Raw genomic sequence first — 6,190 nt, forward strand, 5'->3', positions numbered from 1 at the left:
GCTTTCATTAGGAGTGATTTTCTTGTGTAGGTTTGGTACCAATGCCTGCAGGACCTAACAAGTGTATATTATCATGTATCTCTCTGGCCTGCATTCCAGGGAATACAGATCAAGGACCTTTAACCATTCCCAGTAATTTTGGTGCCTTATCGTACTTATGTGTGCCGTAAAAGTTCTTTGCACATTCTCCAGGTCTTCAATGTCGCCAGCCTTGATGGGGCCGTTAGTGTATAGCAGTATTCCAGCCTAGAGAGCACAAGCTATTTGAAGAGAATCATCATGGGCTTGATGTCCATAGTTTTGAAGATTCTCATTATCCGTCCTATCATTTTCCTTCAGATGAGGTAGATACATTATTGTGGTCTTTGAAGGCGAGATCCTCTCACATTATCACTCCCAGGTTCTTCACATTTCGTTTTCGCTTTATTGCATGGTTAGAATTTGTCGTATTCCCTGGTACATTTTACATTTCCTCAAGTTTCCCAGGAACTTGAGGAAATGAAAAATTTACCAGGGTATACGACAAATTCTAACCATGCAATAGAGTTGAAATTTCTCCTCTATGAACTTCATATTGTTTTGAGTGATCCATTAGAAGATTTGGTTGATGTCCGCTTGGAGTCTCGCGGTGTCTTCGACGGAGGTCACTGCCATGGTAACCCAGGTGTCATCCGTAAAGGAAGACACGGAGCTATGGCTTACATCTCTGTCTGTGTCAGAAATGAGTATGAGGAAAAGAATAGGAGCGAGTACTGTGCCTTGTGGAACAGATCTTTTTACTGTGACTTTACCTCAGTTCACTATTACTCTTTGTGCTCTATTTTCAGGAAGTTATAGATCCATCTACCAACTTTGAAGACTCAGATGAGTCAAAGGCATGTTGAAGTATTTCTTTAGTCAAAGAGTTGTTAGAAAGTGGAATAGTCCGGCAAATGACTTAGTGGAGACAGGAACCATGCACAGCCATACCTGCCTAAGCTCTTGGTAGTTAGCATGGGCTGTTACCAAGCACCATGGCTTGTTGTAGTGTTTTAGAATCTCAGGTTCAAGTCTTGAAGAAGGAGATTCTACTTCTTCAGGAGGAAAATAGAAAGCTGAAGCTTCACATAGATGAGTTTGGGAATGAGTGTGAGAAGGATTTAGCTGGTAAGGAGGAAATGGTCACCAACAGTGATAGTGGCAGCCACTTTAAGTGGTAAGTGGTTCACAGTTCAGGAAGAAGGAAGATGAGAGTTAATAGAGAAGATGTGAAGGTAAGAAATCGATTCTTTGTTCTCCAAGTGGTTAGTGAGGTTGAAGGTACCACTGATTCCCCTGCTAATCAAGATGAGAATATTTTAATAGTAGACGATTCTCAGGTAAGATATATGGACCGTGCATTTTGTAACAGAGACAGAAAGGTCGGACAGAGAGTGTGTCTTCCTGGAGCTGGTGTTGGCGACATAGTCAGCAGGTTGGATAATATTATGTCAGGTAATGGGAACAAGCCCATTATCTGTCTTAGTGCTGGTGGTAATGACATTGGGAAGGGCAGGAGAGAGGAGCTGCTGGATAAGTACAGGTCAGCCATAGAAGTAGTTAGGTCTAAGGGAGGGATCTCAGTCATATGTAGCATCTTGCCTAGAAAGGGAGTGGGCAATGAATGGATGTCTAGGGCAATTGGTATAAATTGCTGGCTAGACAGGTACTGCAAGGAACTTGCAATCCCATTCATTGATAACTGGGACCTATTCTTTGGCAAACGTGATATGTATGCCAGGGATGGGATTCAACTCTCTGGGAATGGAGTGGTTGCATTAGCCAATTCAATTGAGAAGGTAATTGATGACTCGTCTAGAACTTTAAACTGATGGATTATAGAGGTATGGGTGTTTGTGGAAAATAATCAGGCTTCAGCATTAGGGTTAAAAACAGCAGTTATTACCGGGATACCTCAGGGATATGTTTAAAAGACAATATTCAAAATAAAGTTGCTAGTAATGGCAAATCAATTGATCAACAAACAAAGAGAGATAGTAGAGGGCAACGAGTGACTAGCTACCTTAAGGTTTACTATACAAATAGTAGGAGTCTAAGAAATAAGATAGATGAGCTAAGATTACTTGCAAGTGTAGGTAATATAGATATTATTGGTATAACAGAGACATGGTTCAACCTGAAAGATAGAGAAATGCCTTCTGAATGCAACATACAGGGCTATAAACTATTCCACACTCATAGGGTCAACAGGAATGGTGGTGGAGTGGCGATGTAGGTCAGAGAAAATTTAAATTGTTGTCTTAGACATGATATAAGATTAGAAACATCGAACACAGACTCTGTTTGGCTACAGTTTCTCGAGGGACGTGACAAATTAATTTTGGGTGTGATTTAAAGGCCCCCCAAACCTTGATAGGGAGTGCAGTGACCTGTTATGGGACGAAATTCACAAGGCACCTAGATATGAAAATGTTGTGATAAAGGGAGATTTTTAACTTTAGACAAATTGATTGGAACAATATGACAGGAAATCTTGAGTCTAGTGACTTTCTTGATACGGTTCAGGATTGCTTTTAAGAACAGGTTGTGACAGAACCAACTAGAGGAAACAATCTGCTTGACTTGGTTCTTGCCAACAAAGATTCACTAATTAATAATCTCGAGGTTAACGATGACCTTGGGGAAAGTGATCACAAATCACTTAGTTTCAATATATCATGGAATTACCCAGCTAACTGCAATCAAATCTCTGTCCCAGACTTTCGCTTGACCGACTTCATGGGACTGAAAAATTACCTGGGTAGGCTAAATTGGGATGTCCTGCATATGGGTCAGGTAGGTGATCTTGGTTGCCAGTATAACGTTTTTCAGAGCATAGTTCTAGCTGCCCAGACAACTTTTGTTCTGAGTAGGGAAATTAGATCTAACAAAAATGATCCCAAATGGATGAACAATAGATTAAAACAACTCATTGATCAAAAGAGAGGCATATATATGCGCATTAAAAGAGGGGATGAGCAGTTAAGAAATCAATATATTCAGTTAAAGAGAGAAATAAAGAAAGGAATAAGAAAAGCAAAAACGGATTATGAGGCTGAGATCGCAAGGGATTCAAAGACTAACCCAAAATGGTTCTTTCAGGTATACAGAAGTAAGATTATGGACAAGATTGGCCCACTTAAGAGTAACTCTGGTCAGATCACTGACAGTGATAAGGATATGTGTGAAATTCCCAATGCCTACTTCCTCTCAGTTTTCACCCAGGAAAATACTAGCGATATTCCTGAAATAATAGATTATGTAGAACAGGATAATAAACTATGTACAATTGCGGTAACTAGTGACATGGTCCTCAGACAAATAGAGAAACTAAAACCTAACAAATTCCCAGGTCCTGATGAGCTGTTTGCAAGGGTGTTAAAGAAATGTAAAGATGAGCTTAGCATACTTTTCACTAATCTTTTTAACATATCACTACAAACTGGCATAGTGCCTGGTAAGTGGAAAATGGTAAATGTTATACCTATTTACACGGTAGATGACAGGTCCTTGGCTTCGAACTATAGACCAATAAGCCTTACCTCCATAGTGGGAAAATTTATGGAATCAATAATTGCCGAAACAATTCGTAGCCATCTTGACAGGCACAGATTGATTAATGAATCTCAACACGGTTTTACAAAGGGGCGTTCCTGTCTTCCGAATTTACTAACTTTTTTCATTAAGGTGTTTGAGGAGGTAGATCATGGTAATGAATATGATATTGTGTATATGGACTTCAGTAAGGCTTTTGATAGAGTTCCACACCAGAGGCTATTGAGGAAACTTAAGGCACACGGAATAGGAGGTTAAATTTTTTCCAGGGTAGAGGCATGGCTGACAAATAGGCAGCAGAGAGTTTGCATAAATGGGGCGAAATCAGAATGGGGGAACGTCACAAGTGGTGTTCCTCAGGGGTCAGTGCTGGGCCCCTTGTTGTTCACAATCTGCATAAACGACATAGATGAGGGAATAAATAGCGACATAAGCAAATTTGCTGATGATACCAAAATAGGCCGTCCAATTCATTCTAATGAGGATATTAGAGTGCTCCAAGATGATTTGAATAGACTGATGCAGTGGTCGGAGAAGAGGCAGATGCAGTTTAATGTAGACAAATGCAAAGTTCCAAATGTTGGACAGGGAAATAACCATGCCACATGTAAACTAAATAATGTAGATCTTAATATTACGGATTGCAAAAAGGATTTAGGAGTTCTGGTTAGCAGTATTCTGTTCGCAGTTAAGCGAACAGAATCCTTGGCTTCATATCAAGTAGTATAAATAATAGAAGTGCTCACGTTGTTCTTCAACTTTGTATATCTTTGGTTAGGCATCATTTAGATTATGCTGTGCAGTTTTCGTCACCGTATTTCAGAATAGATATAAATGCACTGGAAAACGTACAGAGGAGGATGACAAAGTTGATCCCGTGTATCAGAAATCTTCACTATGAGGATAGACTGAGGGCCCTGAACCTGTACTCTCAAGAAAGGCTTAGAATTAGGGGAGATATGATTGAGGTGTATAAATGGAAAACAGGAATTAATAAAGGAGATGTAGTAGCATGCTAAATATATTTAGCATAGATAAGACTCTCAGCAATTGTTTTAAGTTGGAAATTTTCAGATTCAGGAAGGATATAGGAAAGCACTGGTTTGGTAATAGATTTGTGGATGAGTGGAACAAACTCTCAAGTACCATCATAGAAGCTAAGACGTTGTGCAGTTTCAAAAATAGGTTAGATAAATGCATGAATTGGTGTGGGTGGGTGTGAGTTGGGCCTGACTGGCTTGTGCTACTAGGTCAGATGCCGTGCTCCTCCCATAAAGAACGTGACTGACCTGGGAGAATTGGACCTGCCTCGCATGGGCCAGTAGGCCTGCTACAGTGTTCCTTGTTTCATATGTGCTTTTATTTTTAACTGAAAGATCTTAAGAGTAAGAAAGCACCAGATCCTGGAATGGGAGACCGGACAGGTACCAACAGGCAGGAGATCAGCCTTTAAGAGCAGCAACAAACACAGCTGACTACAGAACCACCCACAGCACCATCCACATAATTCCCTCAACCCCTTCTACGTAACACCAACCAAACACAAGAACCAGAACCAAACCAAACTCCACATTCAGTCCCCATCCCCTCCAGCACTAATATTAGCACAATAGCGACCTACCATAATATCCAGAACTGCCATCCACAACCCTCAGCCTGCACCAACCCCTCCCACCCCCAGAACACAGTTCTAGAAAGGAAGCCGAATGTATGGTACACAAATGCAAATGGAATTCAAATAAGAGTGAGGAGTGACAGGAAAGAATCACTGAGGCATGCCTCAGACATCATAGTACTCACAGAGACAAAGCTCACACGAGTGATAACAGATGCAATTTTCTAGTCTGAATATCCGATCCTGGGGAAACACAGGGGAGACAGATGGGAAGGAGTTGTACTGCTCCTCAGGAGGGAGGGAGATGAGAGGACTAGTCAGAGGAGTAGCGGATGACAACATTGTAGGAACACTTCAAACTGGGGATCCAAAAGTGATGATGATGCCACCAAACAAAAAATGATGATGATGATGCCACCAAACAAAAAGTGATAATGATGATGCCACCAAAGTGCAGGAGGCCAAGACAAAATTATGATGAGAGCAATAGAGTGGTGGTGGACACACTAGCCGAGGTTGCCAGAAGGGCCTACATGAGTAGGGAAAGTTGCTCATTATTGAGGCGACACCAACACACCAACTCATTCATTGGACACACAGCTCCATCGACGAACGATCTCGCCTCTCTAATTACCCCGTGTTGAGTGTGACTATCCTCAGAGTGGTGGTTACTAAACCTTCGTCTTCACCTTCAGGATTGGTGCGTCGGTGGTTGCCTACCCAAGGGCAGGAAGCCTCCCTCTGCACTCCTGTTGCTATCTGTAGCCTCCACGCTACAGACTGTGCGTGTAGTCTACACGCTATACAGGCAGTGTTGCCTCTCCTCGCCGTTGTCTGAAGTCTCCACGCCTCAGCCTATATGTGAAGTCTGCTTGCCATTCAGCTAGTGTTGGCTCTCCTCATCGCTCACAGCCAGAGTTGTTCTCTTCACCGAGTGGTGGTTACTGGACCTTCGTCTTCACCATCAGGATTGGTGCGTCGGTGGCTGCCTACCCAAGGGCA

Source organism: Cherax quadricarinatus, unplaced genomic scaffold (assembly GCF_038502225.1).
Source record: "Cherax quadricarinatus isolate ZL_2023a unplaced genomic scaffold, ASM3850222v1 Contig808, whole genome shotgun sequence".
NCBI lineage: Eukaryota > Metazoa > Arthropoda > Malacostraca > Decapoda > Parastacidae > Cherax > Cherax quadricarinatus.